Consider the following 26909-nt stretch of genomic DNA (forward strand, 5'->3'; position numbering starts at 1 on the left):
CTATAGCTTTGACTATACAGACCTTTGTCAGCAAGGTGATGTCTCTCTTTTTATTATATTGTCTAGGTTTGTCACAGCTTTTCTCCCAAGGAGCAAATCTTTTAATGTCCTGGTTGCAGTTGTTGCATTATATAAAATTAAATATAATCAAGCAGGCACAATGGCTCAGTGGTTAAAGATGCTGAGCTTATCAGCTAGAAATCTGACAGCTCAGGTTTCAGACCCAAGCATTGTGTGACAGAGTGAGTTCATGTTACTTGCTCCAGCTCCTGTCCACCTAGCAGTTTGGATGACTGAAGCCCTGGGGTCTTTAAGATTTGGGTCTTAAAAATATCAAGATGGCAACTGCAACCATGTGATCAAAGGTCTACCTCTTAAAATAGATGGAGCTTTGATTGTTCAGATATAGCCACTATCTTGACTTTTGGACATCCTCTGTGGATGTCCTGATCCTTGATTTTGCTACTGAAGTGTCTTTATTTAATATTTCTGAATAGATTGTTGAATTGTAAACAGTATCACAAATAGGATTGCTATGAAAATGTTTTTCAATTAAACCACTCCAATGAAGCAGAACCACAAACTGAAGCAATAACTAACTTCAGAGCAGTGAATCAGATCAGATGATTTCCAACCATTTTGTAGCCTTGAGAGAGGTTTAAAATATCATTTGCTTGGGGGATTTATTTGTGTATCTTCAGTCGGCCTTGAATACTGGACACAGCCAGAGTTTACTTGGCAGATTTTGGCAATAGTTTGCCCTTTCCAAGAACTGTGAGACACTAACTGGCCCAAAATCACCCAGTTGTTTTCATGTATAAGGTTTTTAAGTTACTCTTTCCCAGTTTCCAGGCTGATGTTTTTAACCCCTGTGCCAACTTCTTCTATAAAACAGCATATGTCATATACAGAAAATGCTGGGGAAAAGTTAATAGTCTAATGGGATCTCTTACAATAATATGATTACTCAAACTATGTCACCTCATATAACTCTCTGACAATTAGAGCTCTTTCGTGGTGATAGAACTTTCCACTTCAATTATTTTCTCAGCTCTTGGCTTCTTACCTGTGACCATAAAATAATCTGAACCTCTGCTTTCTCCTATGCTAATGAAATTTTAGACTCCTGTTCTGACCCTGCCAACAATATTGAAGTTCAACTCAGCTCTCAACACTCATAATATAGGCTCAAGGCTGACCAACCCTATTGGAAATTTTAAAAAATTCTGCATAATGGCAGATATAAAATTCCCAATTAGGAGTTAATGGGAGTCAGGCTCACCATATATGGTTGTAGATGCCATCTTGAACTTTGTGCCTCATCCCAACCTCAGTAGATCTTTCCAGTTGCAGGAAGAAATACTTCAACACTTAATACAGTAGAGCCTTTAAATATATCAAATTGAAACTGAATTATCCTCTAAAAAGTCTTCCATTGCTGCAATTTTCATTTCATTCTACCAAAAACTGAAACAACTGCAAGACTTTTGAGGTTTCCCTATAAAGATCTGCAGACAAATCTTTTACCAACCTGAATCATGAATCAGCTCAAATCAAAATTGTTTGTCTTTTAATTTTCGATCCCACATTTTAATCAAATCATACTCTCTCCCAATCTTGTGTCTCCACGTTGAATCACATTGATGTGGATTTACTCAGGCCTAATCTATAACTCGTATGTACAGAGTACTCTCAGCCTTTTTAGCACAGAACATGACTTGCAGTGAATTGTGATACTCTTATGTTTAATCATTGATTAAGCATCCCTGTATATATTGCAGTCTATCCAAAATGGACTCTTTTGGAAATTTCAGTACAGAAAACAACTGGAAATCCAATTTCTGACTCTGTTGTCTTTTTTTAATCAATAAAAGAGGCACATTTTCCACTATATCAATGTACATTGGGTAATTATTCTGGTGTCCATCTGCTTTTGTTCCATAGGAATCAGTCTCCCCAAACTGGAAGAGAGGCAGAGAATAACATTACCAGTGATTTTTGTAGATAATGAAGTTGAGAATTCACAGAAAATTTTCTTCCAGTTCCTGCAGTGGTGTTCCTGGTTGTTGTTTTTTTTTTAAAATAAAATAATAATTCTCCCTGCCATCACACAAAAGTAATAGGGATGCTTTCAAATGGCTTTGTTGAATAACAGTTTTTTTCAAAAACGAACTTTCATTTTGGAAAATGACCTAGAACAAAGGATTTCTCACATCTCTAAAAAGGACATGGTCAAACAGTGATAATATATTGAAGACAAAGGAAGATGTTATAAGCGTTTGTTCTCTGACTCACTCTGTTTAGCTCTTTCAAGAATGTGCAGCATATCACCCCACCAAAAAGAGAAGTCACATGGATTTTGTAAACCTGTGGTGTTACTCACATGTGAAACAGAAGAAAGAAAGCAGAGAAAGAGTTTTGATAGCCAATTCAAGACATACGTAGAAAAAGTGCCCTTGGGGAAAAACAAAACTCAAGTGAATTACTGGCAGTGACTTTCATAACAATAAAAGGATATGAGTGAGGATTATGAAATTGAATGCTAAATAGAAACATTGTTATCCAATAATGTTTTGATGTTAAAAAAAGTTGCCCATATGAAGAAATGGCCTCCACTTCATTTGTAAGGTTAGGAGTAAAGGCATACCAGCCTATAGGCATTCCATGTACAGTGTTTGATATGGCCACATTTTTCTAATTGCATCCAACAATATGAAGCATCCATTTACTTGGTTATCTATATCTGAAGTTCATTCTCTAATTCTAAAGGAAACAAATGTATGTTAAAACAAGAATAAGTAAATTGAAATTACTGTCTCAATGTTCACATGTGCTTTAATAAAAGCAGCTTTGCACATTGGATTTGGATACAAAGAAACTACAGGAGAAATGTATAATTCTGATAATCTTCTAAAATCATGATTATTAGTTAATACTATGTGGTAATTAGCATTTGAAAAATGTGCTAAATGACTCCTATCAAGTTTGAAAATCAGAGAAATTGAATGTCTTGTAATGCAGACAGGGCAAGCTGCTTACATTTACATCATAGACTGCTAAAACAATTTCAGGATTCTGTCATATAAAGATTATATGGAAGCCAATTGTTAATTGAAAAATCTATAGACTTATTCTGAAATCTATTAGATTTTAGATGAGAAATAATGTATTGTAAGTAATCAAAATATTTCATTTATAATTCTATATGACATAAATTAAATAAATTATTACTGGTATCATACTTTTTCTCCTTGATTAATATAATTTCTCCCAGTGTTCCTTTTTCTTTACTATTGTAGAATCAGAATTAATGTGACATACTATAGGGTCAGGATGCAGAAATGCAATTTTTAAGGGCTTTAATTATGCCAACAGTCAGTCACATACTTATCATCTATTGATTTACTTAGAATATTTATTAAGAAGAATGACATGCCACCTATTCCTTTAACCATCATGCATGGCTTACCAAAATGCAATTAAAAACAATAAACATCCTTAAGATTAAATATAAAATATTAAAAACTAAAATAATGAACACTTAATAATAAAATACATTTTAGAAAGCCTTAAGGAAACAATATGCTTCTTCTAAAGTCTGTACATACATTCACTCAAATACTTCTCCCATTGTTTGTTAAGTGTCCTTCTCTTTTATATTTTACAGCAGACTGTATTCAAACAAGTCTTATCATATATTTCAAATCATGATTGTGAACTCTTATTCTGGATTCAATTCATCTTCAGTAATTTATCTTGACTAGTTGAAATTACTGGAGGATTATCCTCTTCTTACACTGTTGACACAAGTTCTTGAAATGTATTTAAAATATGGCTGTTTCTTCACAGAGTAATAAATAGATAAATAGATACTATTGTTTTCTCAGTGAGCCCTATCTAGGAAAAGTAGTATTTGGATAATTACCGGTACTTTGGTTTTATTTTTTACAGAAGAAAAATTTAGAATGTTAAACAAAATAAAACCTTCCTTGCCTTATAACTGAAATTTCCAGATCCACAAACAATATACAGTATGTGCTTGTCCTTGTCACACATTCCTGGATCAACTTATTTAGATGTCAAGGAACTGAATTGTGTGCAGTATTCACACAAATAGGAAAATATCTTCTTTAGGCAGAACTTGCATTTCATTTACAGTAAATTTTAAAAATGTTAAGAAACATATTTCAAACTATCTCGAGTTGGCCAAAAATGATTATTTACTTCTAGTCAATTGTTATTTGCTGTACAAAATGTAGAGCTTTCATAGTAAAAAAAAAAGCTTACTGATAGATTGTTGGCAATCAGGAAGGCTGTCAGACCTGCCCCACTCAGGTCTCTAGGAAAGAAAGAAAGACCTTCGGCTCCATTTGATTGAAGTAATAGGTACTTTTACTAAGGATTAGTGGTTGAAGCAAAACCAAGTCTAGATCTATCAATGTCCAATGGCAGGCCATGTAGATGTTTTGGGAACCACTTGGATGTTTTGTTCCACTAGATTCAGTTTCTCCTCCATTCCTAGGCCAACGGTCTTTGATGGCTGGTTCATTCTAGTCTTGGCATCTCTGGTTTCTATCAAAACTGTTTCCTCCTGCTGCCATTTGTCTTACATTCCCATGCCCCATTCTACTACTCTACATTTCTTTGGTCCTCCTCCTCCCCTCTTTCACTTTTATAGTAGGATGCCAGCCATGCAGAGATACTGAAGATGGCAGATTTGACAAAGGATTTGGGTGTGCCTCTTCAAGTTTGGAGAGACAGTCCATTCTCACAAAAGATGATCCCTCAAAGCAAAATCACATCACAACAGATTTTGTGTGTGGGTGTAGGTGTTTTAAGGAAACATAGTGAAAAGACTGGTGTTACTTTCTCCCATTAAACTGTGGTTAAACACAAAAGAGGGTCAGATAATGGGTCAGCAGTATCCGGAAGCAAACAGGCCATAATTCATTCATTCATTCATTCATTCATTCATTCATTCATTCATTCATTCATTCATTTTCTTTCTTTCTTTCTTTCTTTCTTTCTTTCTTTCTTTCTTTCTTTCTTTCTTTCTTTCTTTCTTTCTCTCTCTCTCTCTCTCTCTCTCTTTCTTTCTTTCTTTCTTTCTTTCTTTCTTTCTTTCTCTCTCTCTCTCTCTCCCTCCCTCCCTCCCTCGCTCCCTCCCTCCCTCCCTTTTACCCTGGTATAGACTGCAAGGCTTTCAGCATAGCAGTTCAGACATCTTCAGTGCTCTCAAAAACACTCACTAGGGTTTTCATGTGATGGGTCCCAAGGAGAACACTAAATCTAAATATCAGACCTTGGACAAATTGCTTTGATTCTCAATGAAGTTTAGAAACAAATAGTTCTATTTTACATGCTAAGTTCCAGACATTCAGTACAACTCAATATGTTATAGTTCAACTGAGTGGAAATGTTGCTTGTGAGTAGACATAAGACTCAAGTTATTTATGTATTAATAACATTTATATGACTATAATATATCATTTCATAGTCTCCAGGTACTAGCAAAGCAAAACCCCAAACAGGTACCATATTAGAAATACAATTTAGAGTAATTAAAACAAAGAATAAAAGTGACTTAGATGAAAATGATATTAAATCAGCGAGGACCTTCCCAAAAACTCTAGCTGAATAAAGCTTAGAACCCCCCCCCCAAAAAAATGATGCCAGAATGGATTCACAGCCAAGATGCTACTGTTAAAAAGACTTCATTTCACATAGCAAGGATGAATTCATTATTTAAATAATGCATGCAGGAAGATGTGATCTTTGATCTACATAGAATATTGTATAACTCCAATCTTTACCCAGGCTTGGAAAGGGAGAATGAAATCCCTTACTTCATCTCACTGAACATTTTTTATCTTTATTTATATATTTCATTGTAGTTTCTTTGTGTTTCTGAGCAGCCCAGAGACCTTGAGATTTTGCTCAGAAATGGAAGACTACATCAATTCCCATAACGGAGGAATGGTTACAAAAATTGATGGAGCTTAGCCGAGATGGCTAAACTGACTGTACTGATTAAAGAAAAGAATACAAATACTTTTATTGTTATGTGGAAACCTCTTCTAGAATTTGTGCTTGAGGTGGGAAAAAAATGACATTTTGATTCGGGATTTTACCAATTAGATAGACTTGATGTTACTTGAAAGGGCTAGTTTATATTATTTTGTAAAAGTAAAAAGTTGAGGTTTAGAGTTCATATTTTACTTTATTGCACCAAAGGAAGTTGGAAGCCAATGCCTTTTTTTTCTTTTTTTCTCCCTTACCTCATTTCTCTGCTCCCTTTCCCCTTCCCTATTTTTTCTGCTATTTACTTTTCTATTATATAGTATAGGTAAAGGTAAAGGTTCCACCGCACATGCGTGCTAGTCGTTTCTGACTCTAGGGGCCGGTGCTCATCTTCGTTTCAAAGCTGAAGAGCCAGCGCTTGTCCGAGGACGTCTCCATGGTCATGTGGCTGGCATGACTGGATGCCAAAGGCGCATGGAACGCTGTTACCTTCCCACCGTAATGGTCCCTATTTTTCTACTTGCATTTTTACGTGCTTTCGAACTGCTAGGTTGGCAGAAGCTGGGACGAGTAACAGGCGCTCACTCTGCTACGCGGCACTCGGGATTCGACCCGCCAAACTGTCGACCTTCTGATCGACAGCCTCAGCGTCCTAACCTACTGAGCCACCGCATCCCTATTATATAGTATACATTGTAGTATATTATAAACTAATTAAACTTTTGGAACAGAACTAAAAGAGAATCAGATGTCATACAAGTATAATCAATTATTTATTATAGTTGGTCAGATAGTCAGCGAGATGTTTACACTGGATTTGGCAGTGTATCTACCAAGTCTTTCCCAAGGACCTGGGACAGGGTGACCTTGTTGTTAATGGTATTAAAGGTATCAGTGATATAAGCTGTTCCAAGTAAAACTGCTTATTGCAAATAACTAATTGTGTTGAAGTAGTAATCCAGATGTTTAGGGATTGCACCCAAAGCACCTATCACTGATAAAAGAGAAATGTCAGATCAACAATCAAGAAGTAAACAATACCCCAATCAAGGAACTGCCAAACAAGCTAACAGTAAATAGCCCAACCAAAGAATCTCTAAGACTAGCCCTGCTATCACTGGCAGGGCAAGCCACTAGAATATAATCTGAGAGCAAATCCCATTTCTCAGTAGCACTGATGCTGTAACTATTTTGGGTAATGATATGTTTGCAAGAAAACAAGCTCAGAAAAAACCAGGGACCCGGCCCCTATTACTACTGCTACTATCTTTGTTTTATTTTGCCACAGCCATTCTATTTCTATTTCCAGGTCTTTGTATTTTGAATTTTCACCAGTTATTTCTCTTCTATTTTGCTGTCTCCAGGCACTGCCATATCCAATATCCAGATGTTTTTGCCTTTCTTTTTCCTTCAGTAGTTGTTGTGTAACTGTTCTGAGTCCTGTAGCCCATTCGTCACCAGCTATACAGGAACTCTAACACCTAGTAAGGTCTTTGTTGACTCAGGTAATGATCAGTATTTGTTTGTATAAATTATGTCTCACCATATATTTTACAGGACACACACTTTTTGTGTAGCTCCACTGGTAAGATGTCTCAGTTAAACTTCTGGTATGGCTTTCATAGGGACATGGTGGCTCAGTGGGTTAGGACACTGAGCTTGTCGATCAGAAGGTTGGCAGTTTGGCCGGTCAAATCCCGAGTGCCGCATAACAGAGTGAGCGCCTGTTACTCATCCCAGCTTCTGCCAACCTAGCAGTTCGAAAGCACGTAAAAATGCAATTAGAAAAATCGGGACCACTACAGTGGGAAGGTAACAGCGTTCCGTGCATCTTTGGTGTCTAGTCATGCCGGCCACATGACCACAGAGATGTCCTCAGACAAGCACTGGCTCTTCGGCTTTGAAACAGAGATGAGCACCAGCCCCTAGAGTTGGAAACGACTAGCACGCATGTGCAGGGGAATCTTTACCTTTACCTTTACCAATCACTGATACAGAGTAACAGCAAGTTGATGAGTTTTATGATCAAGTTCAATCTGAAATCAACAAAACTAAAACAATAAGATATGTTGCATGTTGTTGGATATTGAAAAGCAAAAGTTAGAAATCATAAAGAGAAAGTGTAATTGGACTACATGGATTAGAAAATTAAAATTAAGTAGGATAACCTTTTTAGTTTCCAGCAATCAAACAATTTCTTCATTGCTAACACAGTCTTCAAACAACCAAAACTATGTTTATATACTGTACATGGACATCTTCAGATGGAATATGCAAAATCAAATACATTATATTGTTGGTAGAAAAAGATGAAAGAGATCAATGATAACAGCAAAGGCATGGCATGGAGCTGAATATTAAACACCTCATCAATTGCTCATGCACAAATTCTAAGTTAAGCTGAAGCAGCAGAAGAAAGCCAACCACTTTCCAGAATATGATTACCATTTTCAAGGAGAGAACAGGAATTCTTTGAAGTCCTGCACCTCATTGATAGGAAACCAGAGGAATTCTGGAATAACTTTAAAAAGTTGTTAATTATTAATGTGAAAAGGGACTTCTAAATATCAAGAAACAAAAAAAGCAAGCTGTATGTTAGAACAGAGAAGAAAAAAGAATTTCAGACATCCATTAGAAGATCTATAAGCACAATGAAAATATAAGCAGACATGGAGCAAGAAATTTTTTTCCTTGAATTCAAAGGGGAGCTCCAATCTTTAACAGTATGCTAAATGATGCCAATGGACTGACAGTAACCAATTCAAAGTTCAAAGAAAGATGGAAGGACTATATTGAATTTCTGTGCAGTAAAGCTGTCAACATCTGAGATACCTTAGAAGATATTCTGTATTTATAAAAAGTTTCAGTATTAGAAGATGAAGCTAGATCAGCATTCCAAACATTACTAAGTCAGACGATTACAGGAATTCATGTAATATCTACAGAAATATAGCAAGCAAACGGAGCTATGCCAGCAAAACTGGACAATGATGCAGTGACCAACATATTGGAAGACTGAATAAATGTTATAAATAAACAAAGCAAATAAGGTCAACCTACATACCATAAGGGATGTGGTGGCTCAGTGGGTTAAGACGCTGAGCTTGTCGATCAGAAGGTCAGCAATTTGGCAGGTCGAATCCTGAGTGCCGCGTAGCAGAGTGAGCGCCTGTTACTGTCTCAGCTTCTGCCAACCTAGCAGTTCGAAAGCATGTAAAAATGCAAGTAGAAAAATAGGGACCACTATGGTGGGAAGGTAACAGCATTCCGTGCACCTATGGCATCTAGTCATGCCGGCCACATGACCACGGAGACGTCCTCGGACAAATGCTGGCTCTTCGGCTTTGAAACGGAGATGAGCACCGGCCCCTAGAGTCAGAAACAACTAGCACGCATGTGCGGGGGAACCTTTACCTTTACCTTTTTACATACCAATACCAAACTAAGAAAAAAGACATAACCTAGTATGCACACAGTCTTTATTGATTAGCCCTTGGGCCATATCAAAGTGCAAAGTTCCAGCAACAAATTGTTACTAAAATTTGATAAAAGCAAGTTAAAATGTTATTTGTTAAAATACAATTTAAAATGGAATTAGAATAAAATACGATTTAAAATGAAATGGGAATAAAATACAATCGAAAATGAAATTGTAATAGTGTACAATAATTTAAGATATAGATAAAATATGATAAAATTATATTTCGGAGTTGCCCTTGCAATCTACCCCAATCAGTCACCTAGTATGCATGTAATACCACATACTTAGTTTCACTCTCTAACAAAATAATGCTTAACATCATTCAACACAATTTAATGTCCTATGTGGAAAGAGAGATGCCAGTGTTTAAGCTGGTTTTCGAAAAGTCTCAGAAACATGAGAAGTTATTGCTGACACATGCCATAAAATTGAGAATGGCAGACTATCCCAAAGAATTCATGAGGTGCTTTGTTAATTATAGAAAAACCTTCAGTGGTATTGATTCTGTCAAGCTATGGAATGGAAAAATGGAAGTCTCAGAACATCTCATTGAAACCCTAAGCACTGATCAGGAAACCACAGTTTCAAATGAATATGGTGACACTGACTTGCTCCAGGTTGGTAAAGGGGTGAGAAAAATATGTATATTCTTTTTATTCCAATTATTTCCTAAATATACTGTATATTGAGGGAAGCTAGATTGGAAATTGGGCAAGGTTTTAAAACAGAAAGAAGGAATTTCAACAACCTATGCTGTGTTGATGGCACTGATAGCAGAAAATGCAAAGGATCTGCCAGATCTACTAATAAAAGTCAAGGAGCAAAATGAAAAAAAATGTGACTAAAATTAAATATTGAGAAGAGTAAATAATGATAAGTGGTATGACAACTAACCTTGGAATTGGTAATGAAGTTATTAAAGAACCAGTTGTGAAGAAATATGCCACAGACAAACATTAGCTAGACTAGACATGAAGGCCTTGCAAAGATATTCAGATGCAATGCTTTTTTCATATCTACAAAGATCAGAATCCAGCAGGCAACAGTTTTCCCTGTGGTATGAGAAGCTGAACTTTGAAGAAGTAGAATAGAAAAAGTATTGACACTTTTGAACTTTGATGCTGGAGAAGACTCCTGAGAATACCATGGGGATCCAAGAAAACAAAGTAATTTGTTGATCAAATAAACCAACACAGAGTTCTCACTCAGGGTCCAGTTGATCAGGTTTAAATTATATCTTAAACACATCATGAAAAGACAGAGCTCTCTGAGAAAGTTCTAATGCTGAGAACAGAACAACAAGCAGAAAGGTGGATGGACTCAGTTGTAATAATAATTCAGTGTTGTAATACTTGAAGGACCATACTGCGAATAGATCATCCTGCAGAAATGTGGTTTCTAAGAGCTGACATTGTTTTGATGACACATCATCATAATTACAATCAAATTGTAATTAGTTCAGTTACTGGAACCCCTACCATACCCATCTCAATAAATCTTGTTAAAGAAAATTTCTGATAATTGTGCTTGGGGGGGATAACTCACTTTCAATTTAGATAACTGCCATAGGGTCTGACAATATTCTTATTTATTTACCTCTGTATTTATTAGTTTATACTTGTACACCACTTAATCTGCAGCAGCTCACAACAGTTTATAAATTCACAAAGTGAAACAGATGCAGTGTTAAAGCAACCCTACAAAAGAGAGTATAAACTGACATTTATATCAGTTACTGTCCAAAAAATGATGTTTACTTATGTATGAAAGAATCACTGACAGCAATTTTTATCACTTCAGCCCCTGCAGCTATTGAAACATGATTCTTTTAAAACACTGACTTATCTTCTTATCAACAGCACATGTGGAGAGCAAGAAAGCTGAGGAATTTGTATATGATTGCTTTGGATGCACATAAATAGATTATTTTTCTTAAAACCATTGTATGGATTTCTAGGTACATTAAAGCCACAAAGATTAAATGATCGCTGAATTCTTTTTCTAAAAAAATCTGAAGTACAACTGTCTCACAAGATTGGAATAAATTATTATGATTTTGGGAAGAGACTAAAATAAAATTACTGGACTATGAAAAGAATTATGCCTTTATTTAAGTGATTTATGTTTTCATCTGCCCATCTTGCTGCTGTGGCCCAATGTGACTAACAATAATAAAACAAAAGGTAAAGTGATTAAAAACAACAGCAGGAACAATCAGTGTATAGTGTGGCAAGGATCTAAATAAATCCCTTCCATTATGCAGACAGACAGAGAAATGGCTAACCCACAGAGCTCACCCACCACTTTGCCTCAGTGGAAGGTGAGAAATGTAAGGTTTTTAATGTCTTATAGAAGGCAGGGACATTGGCAGGATAGGGGTAAAAAAAATCAAGATGATGGCCGTGGCAATCAAAGTTACATCCATTTTTATGTGCATCACATATCCCCACCCTGCAGACACTCCTGATGGAAAAAGTGCTGTGACAAAGAAGTATGCTATTCGGAACTTATCATGTGGCAAGATGGGTGACTAATACATTTTACAAACAAATAAACAAACAAAAAAGTAAATAAGTAGAAGTTCCCTGAAGATGGGCTCCAGCACAAGTCCGAAAGCTTGGAAGAAAAAACCTTTGGTCCCAGTGTTTGACCCAGATTGGATCAATTCATTCACCTTAGATACTGCATAATTAAACATTCAGAGACCTTATTGGATTGTTTGGGTATTTTGCCTGTGTAGAGCCCCCTCTGCAATATGTTTTCTTATTGTTAAAATTTCTTGGTCAAACTATGCTTCTCACATTGGTCAGTAACACCACTTTGCTCCATCAGCGTTGGAATTGAACATCTTTGTTTGCTCTTGATGTTTCACCTCTTTTGGGAAATGCCAAACACATCTCATATGACTTACAAAAGATGTTTGAGGCATTTCTGGTGTGACTTTTTTTATCATACCTTAAAATCCATGTCAATGTCACTTCAGAATGAAGAAATGCCAGTTCATTGCATATCACATTCCCTCTGGAGCTCAGTATTCAAACAGCTGATTTCCTTTGGTTCTGAGCTCTCATTAGTGGAGTAAAGTTGACATGAATCTAATCAATCCAGAATGATCTTGCTATGGATTTTTAGTTAGGCTGATGCTAATGAACTTTTGCAAGAGCTAATGAAATGCTGGGTGCTATTGAGAAGCAAGCAAGATGGGAAGGCAACCTTTCCAAAGATTTTTAAAGGCTGGATAGGGGTTGAGAATTGCAAAATAGAAAATGGACAGATTAAAATTGGAATTTTTGAAACCCTTTTCCATATGTTTGTTTATATGAAGCTAAAATTCTTTCTAAACATCTGTGAGGATAGACCTTAACAGGTAATAATATTTGGAAGAACATTATGATCTAGTCCAGTTGTCTCTTATTTCTGACTTCCTCCATTTCTCTGCATTTTAAAGTGTAGCACTGATTCATCTGATTTCTCACTAGCAGTGTACCTCTTTTACATAATGCAAGTAGGCTATACCATGTTCTGGGGGAAAAACCCTACATAATGATGTTGCATTATCCTTGTGAAATAAAAAGATAAAAGTCAGTTCCATTTGTCTGTATTTATATTGCAAAAGTGTTGAAGAAACACATGCTCACAAAGATACTATAGATTTTCTCAGAATAGCTTTTTTCCCTCCAGTGATCTAATGACTACAAGTCTCAGAATTCTCAACAGTCTCAACAGTCTCAGAAGTCTCAATAGTGGTATTTCCCAACAGTGAGAACAATTAACCAGTTGAACGAGTTGCCTCCAGAAGTTGTGAGTGCCCCATCACTGGAGGTTTTTAAGAAAAGGCTGAACATCCACTTGCTTGGAATGGTAGGGGGACTCCTACTTGAGCAGGGGGTTGGACTAGAAGACCTCCAATGTCACTTCCAACTCTATTATTGTTATTACTAACTGGAACTCAAGGAGATTGCCATTAAACACATCTGGGGGACATTTAGGAGTGGATTCCCCCCCCTAAAAATAAAATTGATTTGGAAGAAAAAATTTAGGGACAGTGGAGCTCCCATGTTTGGGTTGCCAAACCCAACAGGTAAATGTGAGCAAAGAATTTTCTGTATATTTCCTGCCAGCAAATGGTTGCCTGAATTTTTGCAATCTGAAATGTGTAGGTCTATGGAAAGGGAAGACCAAGAGAGTGATTCAGTAATTATGAGGTGATCTTTGTAATACAAGGCTTATTTTTGTCCAGGGAATATTACTCGGCTTCTAATTTCACATATCAATGTTCTCATAACTCATCCCCACATGTTATTTCACAACTGAGTCATTTTTTTACATTTTCTACATTTGGAGACCAGGGAGAAATGATGTAAGCTTCATGCATTATTTATGTCTGTGTTCCAAGGGGGCCTGTTCCAAAACAAATCCTTTTCTGCTGGATTGTCTACATAGTTGTAGCAATGAAACAACCAGTCCCACATGCCTAAGTAGTTCTAATTTGTGTTAATCCTCTGAATAGAAAATTACTAAAGTACTTTGCACTCCTCTCATTTGACTGAAGATCAGGGCTTGTCCTTAAAGAAAAAAAATGCCTCATAACAAATCCCACTGCTTAGTAATATAACCATCTCGACTTGAATAAAAGTCACCTGCTTGCAACTTCAGATTTAAAAGTTTAATGTGTCTGCTAGGCTACATTCAAGATACATTCTCCTGGCATTTCAAATTTCATAACGATTGCACTTGTCTCAGTAAACATGATGGCAAAGATCTCTGGATTATCTAATACTCCAAACTTATCCTTCACCTTTTCTAAAGTTGAGTCAACATTTTAGAGCATGAGGTACCTGAGTTACTTTATGACTGCCAGTCTGCTTACTCAGTGGTACTTACTCTGGTACCTTCAAGAGTGATTGACTTCTTTCTTTATTGACAAAAATGACCTGAATCAGACCAGTCTACTGAGTGAAGAAATATTATTGCTTTGTATTCCAGTTTGAAAGAGGAAAACACTCAGAAAAGGCATCCTAAATATTGTATGAGTTAACCCCCTCTATTCGTTGCACTATATGAAGCCCAGCTTTATATTTTAGTCTCCAGAATTTTCACATGGTATTCTTGGAAGAACAAAAGCAAAACTGAATCACTACATTTAGCCTCTAGTGTTTTGTTTCCCACCCTATCTTGTGATGGACAAAGAACTGCCAAGAACAAAACTAATGGCAGGTGTTCATCACATTTTATAAATAATCAATGATACGCTCCGAACCATTATTTTTCTGAAGAAATAACTTTTTGCCTGAAGAATGTTGAATAACATGGAAGCAAATATTTAAGAATTATAGTATACATTTTATTTCATGGGATCAGTTTAAAGGATTTCTGATTCCCTAAAACTAGGAAAACAACCCTACTGTAGTTAATAGATGTTTCATTTAAATGAACAACTTTTCAATTTGCTCAGCATGCAAGAAAAAAACCTGAGAAGAATATTGCTAAGTTTCAGCTTCCAGATGTATGTCAGTTTTATCTGTATTTTTTTAACTGCCCAAAGGAGGGCACTGGGATTTCATACCAATAGCTCAAGGTCAAAACATGTGCAGGGGAATAAGAGTTGCCTTTCCATGGTTAACAAGAAGATCCCTTCCAGCCAAATGTCTACCTTAATGAATGCTATTTCCATATACACCATTTGAATCAGCAGCCAAAGGACTATTCTGAGAATAAAGAGGGTGGGGGAAAGAAATGTATAAGAAATGTATGTCATATTTGGGACTCACAGAAGTTTAAAATGGCTATGGCCAGGATAATTATAAAGTTTGAGAGTCATTTAAGCATATTCTTCTGTCCTCCAATGCAAGAATTTTCATGCAGTACCGCAAGTACAAACCTCATGTGTTACTGTTTCAGATCAATTATAATCCTCCATTGGTAGACATGATCCAAAAAGGTTAATTTTGGTGCATCCTGTAGAATTAGCAGTGTACAGGTTTCTTATACATATAATGTGTGAAATACACATTGAAAAAGAGGAAATTTCCTAATTGTCAGAAACATTCAATAGCAGGACAAATATTTTCAGGAGATGGTGGACTTTGCTTTGAAAAACAAACATTTAAATAGTGTCTAGATGTGGTATAAGGCTTATCAGATCTTAGAAACCCTGAATAGGCAGCAAGACTGCTATGGGAGAAAACAGGGCTAAGGTAGAAGATATTTTTAAGTCCAGGGGAGGAGGAAGAATGAAAAAGAGGGAAATTCTGCCTTAACCATACCAAGTATAAATTTTGCAGGAGAACTACCTTGATGGGCCCTTATGATTCTGTCACATACTAGTAATACAAATATTTTCCACAAATCCACATGGTTCATGTATCTTGAGGTTGCCAGATTAGCCTGAGTTTGGATGACTACCTGCTAGTTTTTATCGTGGATTCTCCATGAGACAGGGAGGATCTAATTTTCAAGATGTTTTCAAACTTTTACACTCTATGATTCTGTGAAATCTACAAATCTTCCTTCCTTCCTTCCTTCCTTCCTTCCTTCCTTCCTTCCTTCCTTCCTTCCCTCCCTCCCTCCCTCCCTCCCTCCCTTCTATATTTTTAGCATTTGCTTCAGTTCATTTATGAGAATATTTGAAGTTATAGTAGTTCTTTAAACATATTTTAATCATGCGTCTAAATATATTTCAATCATGCATCTAATTCTGACATAAATAAATAGCTCATTGTCAGAGACAGAATACATTGTCTTTGGGTCAATAAAACAAAAAATGCATTTAGCCACAAATCATTTCTCTAACCAGAAATCCTTGGAAGCTTACCCCTAAGGATATTTGAAGTGTCAGCCTAACTCTTTAGTTTGTCCTCTTATGGACAGTATCTGTTCATAGACACATAGAAAAGATCTTTCCCAGCCCAGCAAAAACTCATTAGAACAAAGAATAGAATAGAATAGAATAGAATAGAATAGAATAGAATAGAATAGAATAGAATAGAATAGAATAGAATAGAATAGAATAGAATAGAAACAGAAACTTTATTGTCACTTTAAATGAATACTAATCAGCATACATTAAAATGAAATTTCATTGCATTCAGCTCTCAGAAAATATCATTACGCATATACCCACATAACACATATATATGACACAAAGAAACATCATAGTCTAGTTCGAATGTATACATATACGTGGATAAAAAAAAAGAATATACGTGGATAAAAAAAAAGAATCCTGTGAGTTTACAAGATGGATGGCATAAGGAACAAAGCTGTTACAGAATCTAATAGTTCTACTATAAATACTTTGAAACTTCCTCCCAGAGGGGAGCAACAGAAGCAGACTGTGAAGTGGGTGTGTGGGGCTTCTAGTTTTGAGCTCTCTGTAGTTGCTAAGAACTGAATTTCACATATTCAGTATAACTCTTCCCATGATAAAACATAGTGAAGTAATTATATCTAGTATACTTATAGGCCAATTATCTTAGAGATAACTTAAAGTTGCAAGATTGAACCATTTTTTTCCACTACTGCAATGATGCCATTATTGTCACACAGTCCTGATGGGACAGTAACAGAAATAATTAACCTTACCAACTCCTTACATTTTTAAATGTTCATGGAGGAAATGCAGATTCTTGTTTAGCTGGAAGAGAAATACATGAAGGAAAAATATTTATTTTAGAAGCTGAGTATAGAAAATGCACGTAGTCAATTATTCATTATCTCTGGCTGAGAAAGAAAATCAAAGAAACAGAGTTGAATTATTAGAGAGTATATAGCTGAAGACATATGTAGCTAAGTCCAAACATAATAATTCATTTAATTTATCTATAGCATACAACTCAAATGTATGGGCTCCCAATAATTTTCAAGCATTATCTCTTACTCTTCTCTCTATCCAGAATCAGCTACTAGAATATTTCTTCTATAAATATAGAAGTGACGTCATTTATAGTTACCCTGAGGATTTTAAAAAGGACAATGTATTTTCTACTTTAATAACCGTTTAGAAAACATTTTAACATATACACACACACACATATATATATACATATACATATATATATATATACACACACACATATATATACACATATATATAAATATACAAACACACACATATATACATATATATATATATATATATATACATACATATATATATATATATATATATATATATATATATATATATATATATACACACACATATACATACACACACACACACACACACACATATATATATATATATACACACACACATATTTATTTTTATTATTTATTAATTTAATTTGTATACCGCCCTTCTCTCAAGAGACTCAGGGCGGTGAACAGGGCAATACATAAAAATTAGATACAAAAATTAAAATTATTAAAACATGATTAAACAATGCCCATAAATTAATACAAATTTAAAATTGAAGTCATTTATAAAAATCCCACCCCGTCCCATCAGGCCAGGCCAGCTTGTTTAAAGAGATGGGTTTTAAGATCGTGCCGGAAGGAGCGGAGATCGGGCGCCATCCGGAGCTCAACCGGAAGATGGTTTCATAAATCCGGTGCACCCACAGAGAACGCTCTCCCCCTGGGGGCCACCAGTCGGCATTCTTTGACCGGTGGCACCCTGAGGAGGCCCTCTCTGTGGGAGCGTACTGGGCGGAGGGAAGTTGATGCCGGCTGCAGGTGCTCCCCAAGGTATTCTGGACCCATGCCATGAAGGGCTTTGTAGGTCATTACCAACACCTTGAACCTCACCCGGAAGACAACTGGTAACCAATGCAGCTCGCGGAGCAAAGGTGTGACATGGGAGTATCGGGAGACTCCCAGTACAACTCTCGCGGCTGCATTCTGTACCAGTTGGAGCCTCCGAGTGGTCTTCAAGGGTAGCCCCATGTAGAGAGCGTTGCAGTAATCAAGACGAGAGGTCACGAGCGCATGAGTGACCGTGCGTAAGGCATCCCGGTCTAGATAGGGCTGCAACTGGCGCACCAGGCGAACCTGGGTGAAGGCCCCCCTAGTCACAGCTACGATATGGTCTTCTAAGGAGAGTTGTGAATCTAGGAGGACTCCCAAGTTGCGAGCCCTATCTACAGGAGATAATGACTCACCCCCCATAATGAGGGGTGGGATATCCTGAATATCCCGAGATGCCGGTACGCACAGCCACTCAGTCTTGTCAGGGTTGAGTCGAAGCCTGTTCCTCCCCATCCAGACCCGGACCGCCTCCAGGCACCGGGACATCACGTCGAGGGCATCACTGGGGTGGTTTGGGGTCAAAATGAAAAGTTGGGTATCATCAGCATACTGATGATACCCAACTCCAAAACCATGAATGATCTCACCCAGCGGTTTCATGTAGATGTTGAACAGGAGGGGTGAGACGACCGGCCCCTGAGGAACTCCACAAGTGAGAGGCCTCGCGGTCGACCTCTGCCCCCCTGCCAACACCGACTGCGAGCGTCCCAGGAGATAGGAGGAGAACCACTGAAGAACCGTGCCTCCCACTCCCAATCCCCTGAGACGCCGCAGCAGGATACCATGGTCGATGGTATCGAAAGCCGCTGAGAGGTCTAATAGGACTAGAACAGAGGAGTATCCCCTGTCCCGAGCCCTCCAGAGATCATTCACCAGCGCGACCAATGCCGTCTCCGTGCTGTACCCGGGCCTGAAGCCCGATTGGTACGGGTCTAGATAATCCGCTTCATCCAGGACCAGAGGGAGCTGATGCGCCACCACACTCTCAACAACCTTCTCAAGAAAGCGAAGGTTGGAGACTGGACGAAAGTTATTCAAAACAGCCGGGTCCAAGGCAGGCTTCTTGAGGAGAGGTCTCACCACCGCCTCTTTCAAGGCAGCGGGAAAACTACCCTCACTCAAAGAGGCAGATATAACAGCCTGGAACCAGCCTCGTGTCCCCTCCCGGGCTGCATAAACCAGCCAGGAAGGGCACGGGTCCAATAAACACACACACACACACACACACACACACACACACACACACACACACACAGATATATATATATATATTATATATATATAATTATATATATATAATTTTTTTTTGCTTGCTAACAAGGAATAAAGGGAGACCGATATGATCATTTCAAACTTATTTGTTCTCATCAGTCAGCCATTCTGAATGCTTAACAAACATTTAATATATATATATATATATACACACATATATACATATATATGCACACACACACACACACACACACACACACACACACACACACACACATATATATATATATATATATATATATATATATATATATATATATATATATATATATATATATATAAAGGGACGCGGTGGCTCAGTGGGTTAGGACGCTGAGCTTGTCAATCGGAAGGTCGGCAGTTTGGCGAGTCAAATCCCGAGTGCCGCGTAGCAGAGTGAGCGCCTGTTACTCGTCCCAGCTTCTGCCAACCTAGCAGTTCGAAAGCAGGTAAAAATGCAAGTAGAAAAATAGGGACCACTACAGTGGGAAGGTAACAGCGTTCCGTGCGCCTTTGGCGTCTAGTCATGCCGGCCACATGACCACGGAGACGTACTCGGACAAGCACTGGCTCTTCGGCTTTGAAACGGAGATGAGCACCGGCCCCTAGAGTCGGAAACGACTAGCATGCATGTGCGGGGGAACCTTTACCTTTAATATATATATATATATATATATATATATATATATATATATATATATATATATATGTGTGTGTGTGTGTGTGTGTGTGTGTGTGTGTGTGTGTGTGTGTGTGTGTGTGTTTAAGTATTTGTCAAGGTTTTTTTAATGGACCTTGCTAATTAACTCTTTCATTCCTGTTTTGGCCCGGCTCAGGGCTTATCCACAGGAACTAGTCAACTTATGACAGCTCATTATTTGTGCAAATTATTCAAATTGCTAATAAAGAATTTGGGAGGCTAAGATGATCATTTCGAACTATTTATGTTCTCATCAGTTAGTCATACCCTTTATCTGAGATTCGAACCCGGGCTGATTATATATATCAGGCAGTGTTTTAACCTCCTGAGCCACGGGTTCCTTCTCTCTTATATTAGCTGGAAGGCAAGGCAAATGTATGTTTAAGTATTTGTCAAGGTTTTTTGAATGGACCTTGCTAACAAATACTTAAACATACATTTGCCTTGCCTTCCAGCTAATATAAGAGAGAAGGAACCCGTGGCTCAGGAGGTTAAAACACTGCCTGATATATATAATCAGCCCGGGTTCGAATCTCAGATAAAGGGTATGACTAACTGATGAGAAAATAAATAGTTCGAAATGATCATCTTAGCCTCCCAAATTCTTTATTAGCAATTTGAATAATTTGTATATATATATATATATATATATATATATATATATATATATATATATATATATATATATATATATATATATATTACAAACTATTGCTTGCACACCCAAACACAAACAGTGATGGTTTTCTTTTTAAATTAAAAGCATTAACCATGATTTGGTCATTTTGTATCAGTTCATTCTTTAAACCAAATAAAACTGCCAACATTTCTGATTCATAGGCTCTCTGGAGTAGACTGGTACACAGTCTGGCATTTAATAACATTTAAATATCCCAGACCAAACCTTCCTGTCAGTTTTAAATCAAATCTTCAACATGAGTCTGGTCTTTAATAAGAGTTCCTGCGTTATTTATGGTAGATCGGATGCCTCTGAGATCTGTAGTACAAAGGAGTTTTCCAGGGATATAATGCAGCACTGTGTTTGTTCCTTTTCCAGGTGGAAGGCAAATAGAGCAAGCAACACAATGAATGAAGGCAGTTTGATCCCTGAGATATCATCAATCAGTTCAAATCCTATTCCCCTATTGGTAAGTCTACCATAGTTTCTCAGAACACCTTTATTTTCAGACATACAAACATTCCTTTTGTTTTACATGAAAATGAGGAATTATTTTAATGCAGAAAAGCCACTTAGAGGTTTCCTGTAGATGTTAACATGGGAGCCAAAAGAGAGCTACTTTGTAATGAGAATGGCATTGTCTAAAGTAGTAAAAAGTATTGCAACTTTTCATCGCTTCTTGATACATATATACATACATATGTGTGTGTGTGTGTGTGTGTGTGTTAAATGCTTGTTAACTATTTTAGATTACCTTGCTAGGCCCCAAACATGGGACAAATCTTTATTTCCTGTTTCAGCCTAACCGAAGGCCATCGACAGGCAGTAGTCACAACAGTGACAGCTCATATTTGTGTAAATTTTTAGATTGCTAACAAAGAATTAAAGGGAGACTGATATGCATTTCATATATATATATATATAAAGATTTGTCCCATGTTTGGGGCCTAGCAAGGTAATCTAATAGTTAACAAGCATTTGTCATATATATATATATATATATATATATATATATATATATATATATATATATATATATATATATATATATATATATATATATATATATATATATATATATATATATATATATATATATATATATTTGTGTGTGTTTTCTTTCTTTCTTTCTTTCTTTCTTTCTTTCTTTCTTTCTTTCTTTCTTTCTTTCTTTCTTTCTTTCTTTCTTTCTTTCTTTCTTTCTTTCTTTCTTTCCTTCTTATTTATTTATTGCCTCCAAAAGAGGTCTTTTTAGGGGGGTGTAATGTATTAGGCTTTGTCTTGCTTAGGAATATCACATGGGGTTAATTGCTGGAAGGTTGCTCAAGCAGGGAAGCTGGCTAACGGCTCCCAGATCCTCAGACTACCCATCTCCAGCACCACCATTGGCTGCTTCTAGGGCAGCAATAGGTTGCTTTAAACCTATTGGCCGTCGCCTAGAGGTCAGGGTATAAATTGCTGCATTCGCAGCCCTGTTTCCCAGTTCAGTTCCTGCAACCAAATAAAGAATGTTCCTTGCTGAACTCACTCATCTCGTCTCATCAATCAAGCAACGAATCCAGTATCTAACACTGGCGACAAAGGTGGGATCCTGCTCCTCCAACTGAGCTGAAGAGTCACTAGGGGAGAGGCCAAACACGCCTGGTGAGAAAAGCAATTTCCCCCCCTACAGTCAGCCTAGCACAGCCACGCTAGTGACCATGTGCCTAGAAGACCAGTCCCTGGGCAACGTAGCAGGACAAGAAGACAATGAGCCCCAGCCACAAAGACCAGCAGAAATGGCAAAGGTTGGAAAGCTGGAAGAATTTGATATAGCTCACCCAGAAAGATGGTGTTTGTACCTATCCAGGGTCAAGAACTATCTACGCACAAATCATGTTGCCAAGGATGGCCTGAAGGCTACTATGCTCCTGTGTGTGTGTGTGGCCCAGCCACATTCGACGTCACGGAGAACTTTTTCGCACCAACACCATTGGAGTCTGTAACATTCACAGACTTGAAGAAATGGCTCGGAGACCACTTCCAGCCCAAGCTGTCAGTAATCGCTTGGTGCCATGCATTCGAACAGAGGGTTCAGCAACCAGGTAAAACAGCGTCTAAATTCATCACAGCATTGAGGCAGGCCACACGCCTGTGCCAGTTCTCCAACATCGAGGAGAGGCTACAAAACCAGCTTGTCTGCGGTCTCCGGAATCGAGAATTACAGCAAAAACTCTTTGCCAAAAAGACACTGTCATTCCTAGATGCGCTGAAAGAGATCATGGTGGATGAAGCCACCGGCAGGGCCATACAAAGCCATGTAGCCCACTAAAACAGCACAGCACAAGGAAGCCGTCCACCACGAGGATGCTGAACATGTGGAAGACCCAGAAGACAACACAGAAGTCGACAAGCTACAAAGACATAACAACCAACAGCATCAAAGCGACAAGCAATAAGGGGCAACTTACAAGGCAGATCCCTCCTTAGGTGCCCAGGATGTGGCGGCCATCACCAATGCGTGGACTGTAGGTTCCGGACAGCCATGTGTTGGGCCTGTGGAAAGACAGGCCACATCACATCCATCTGCAGAGGTTGCCAAAGGGACCAGCAATTGAATCACCAGTCGGACATTCTGATGAGGAGAGGTACTGGGGCCCCAGGACAGTATAGTGTAGGTTTTTGCTCTAGCTGCAGAAGCATTTGCTGCATGGGACCTCACCATCCTATTAAGCCAAAGTTTAGACTTCAGGTGGAGCTGCAAGGGTCCCCTGCAAGATGGAGCTGGACACAGGCTCAGCCATATCCATTATTTCACTTGAGACATTTAATTTCGCCTGCAATTGCAGGAAGAGATGGGCCAAGCTGAGGCCATCTGAATTATACTAACTGACTTCCAGAATGCTAGAGTCGCAGTCAAGGGTGAGGCCACACTAGCCATTAAATTTAAGGGGTTTTCCAGGCACCTGGATGTTGTTATAGTAGGGGGTCAGTGAACGAGGCTGATCGGGCTCGACTGGTTTGATGCACTAGGCATCCAAGTAACCAGAATCAACTGGACGCAAGTCACGAGTCTAGCGACAGTATGCGAGGAATTTGCAGATGTGTTTGACTCAGCTCTGTGGACGTACACTGGCCTGCTAATAACATTTAAACTAGATCCTACTGTAGTGCCGGTCATGATTAAACCTTGTAGGGTGCCATTTGCTCTTAAACACAAGATAGACACTGAGTCAGATAAACTTGTAGATCAGAGAGTACTTCAGCCAGTAGATGGGGGTGAATGGGAGACCCCAATCGTAACACTACTAAAAGCCAATGGGGAGATCCGAATCTGTGCCGATTACAAATGCACAATTAATTGTGCACTCAAACAGCATACATATCCGGTACCAGTAGTAAGCCACATCCTGGGGTCCTTGCAAGGTGGTACAATTTTTGCAAAATTAGATTTGGCTCAGACCTACCAGCAGCTTCCTGTTGACAAGGCCACAGCCATGGCACAGACAATTGTAACCCACAGGGGGGCATTTAAAGTAAAACACCTACAATTCGGGGTCAGCATAGCCCTCTGCATTTTTCAAGGCATTATGGAGTGGACATTCAAGGGCATTCTGGGGGTTTGCCCCTATTTTGATGCCATGCTCATTGCTGGTGAGTCCACTGAGATGCTGGTAAGGAGGCTCACAGTTGTCCTTCAAAGGCTGCATGAAGCAGGCCTCAAGCTTAAAAAGAATAAGTGTAGTATTGGAGTCCCTTCAACTGAGTTCTTGGGGTTCCATATAGATGCCAACGGCATCTACTCTGCTGAGTCAAAAGTAAAAGCCATTCAGATGCCATCCAGCTCCAAAACAAAACGAGAGTTTCAGGCATTCCTAGGCCTCCTAAATTTTTACCATGCGTTCCTTCCTAACAAGGCCGCAGTGGCAAAAATACTGTGTGGAAGTGGACTAGTGTTCACAAAAGCAGCTTTCAGGAATTAAAGGCTCTACTGTCCATCACTTCTAAGATCACTCACTTTAAGGAATCAATGCCGGTATGCCTTGCGTGTGACGTGTTCCCATACGGGGTGGGGGCTGTCCTAAGACACTTGGAGAGTGATGGGACTCAAATTCCAATTGCTTTTTTATCTGAGGACACTGTCCTCTGCTGAGTGTAATTAAGCACAAATTGACAAGGAGGAATTGGCCATAGTAGCTGGAATAAAAAAATTCCACAACTACTTATACGGCAGGGACTTCACAGTCTTTACAGACCATAGACCGCTACTGCACTTATTCACTACAAACAGACAGACACCCCACATCTTATCCCCTAGAATGTTAAGATGGTCCATTTTTTTATCAGCTTACAGTTTTAAGCTAATTCACAAACCCGGCAAGGATATGGGCCATGCAGATGGCCTGAGAAGGCTTCCACTGCCTCACATCAAGGCAGATCCAGCCCCAGCAGCCCGCATTTTGTCCATTCAGGACTTGCCGGAGTTTCCCCTTCACACAGGAGACATAGCCGCAGAAACGGCAGCAGACAAGACTCTAAGCAGAGTACTATCTTGGGTACACATGGGGTGGCTAGAGAAAAGCCTGGGTCCTGAGTTCCAGAGCTACTTCACAAGGAGACATGAGCTCTCAGCTCATAAGGGTTGTATTCTTTGGGGGAACAGGGTCATTGTTCCCACCTCATTAAGGGACAGAGTATTGCAATCGCTTCATGAAGGTCATCTGGGTATTGTTCACATGAAAGCTTTGGCACGAAGCTATTTATGGTGACGAGGATTAGATAAAGCCATTGAGGCTCAAGTTCATGGGTGTTATACATGCCAACAGTCTAGGCCTGAAATGCCGCACATGCCCATCCACAGGTGGGAGGAGACACAGACCGCCTGGTCGAACATTCATATAGACTTTGCTGGGCCCTTTCAGGGACAGCTCTTTCTCATAGTAGTCGACAGCCACTCTAAATGGCTGGAAGTTATACCAGTCGCAAATATGACTACTACTAGGACCATCCAGGTGCTTAGGAAACACTTTGCAATACATGGGCTACTGGACGTCGTAGTGTCCGATAACGGGGTCCAATTTACTACAGCAGAATTTCAGGCTTGTCTGAGGGCAAACTTCATTAGGCATGCGACATCGGCTCCATTTCACCCATGTAGTAATGGTCAAGCTGAACGAATGTTACACACTATGAAAGAATCATTGAAACGCATAGTGACTGGGGACTGGCACCACAGACTAGCCAACTTTTTGCTCTGCCAACATTCCACACCATGCACAGCAACGAACAAAAGCCCAGCAGAGCTGTGCTGGGGGAGGTGACTAATCACGAAACTGGACAGGTTGCACCCAGACCGGGTGGCAGCTGAGGCCTCTCACCCTCAACCCCCAAGGGGGCTACAAGTGGGCAACGGGGTGTGGGCCCAGAACTATGGCCATGGGAACTTGTGGGTGCCAGGGAAAATCACCAAATTGTTGGGCCCCTCTCATACAAAGTGGGCCTAGAGGGTGGGCGAGTTGTTTGTCACCATATCGATCAGTTTAGAAAGCGTTTTCCAGAATGGCCACAAAGCGAGCACTTCGTCCCAGGTCCCGTCCACAGACCGCAAACTGGCAGCCAGGCCAATCAATCCATATGCTTTGAGGTGCCAAGCAGTCAGAGCAACGGGGAGGTGGCCATAGGGGGGCAAAGGCCAGGAGTGCAACATGGGGGCCCTGATGGAGAAAGCCAACCAGAACACTACAGCCACTGTGCTAACTCTGCGGAAAGATTAGAGTCTGGGGTGGGCTGACCAGAAATGGCCAGCCAGACAATTCCGAGTCAACCAACTTATGGACCCTGGTCTACCCAGCCCGGTGGGCAAGCTGCTAGGCCAGGGAGTGCCTGGGTCTCCTAGGCATTCCACGAGGTTTCACAAGCCTCCTGCATATTTACAAGATTTTGTTCCAAAATGACTGAGCTATAATGTTGTATGTGTCATTGATTGCTGCTAGCCAGGAGAGCCTCTGTATTAGCAACTACGGAAAATGTGTACATTGCATATTATT

The 26909-nt window shown here is 38.9% G+C and overlaps 1 pseudogene across 1 annotated transcript in view; it reads left to right on the top strand.

The window, feature by feature from the left end:
- Nucleotides 1-23194, top strand: part of LOC310634807 (contactin-6-like) — a 185424-nt pseudogene extending 162230 nt beyond the window's left edge. Inside the window, exon 17 of the transcript in view lies at nucleotides 22995-23194. The product of the transcript in view is annotated as a contactin-6-like (transcript). The remainder of the gene's footprint in view (nucleotides 1-22994) is intronic.
- Nucleotides 23195-26909: the final 3715 nt, after the last annotated feature.

Source organism: Vipera ursinii, assembly GCF_947247035.1.
Source record: "Vipera ursinii genome assembly, chromosome: 2".
NCBI classification, from domain to species: Eukaryota; Metazoa; Chordata; class Lepidosauria; order Squamata; family Viperidae; genus Vipera; species Vipera ursinii.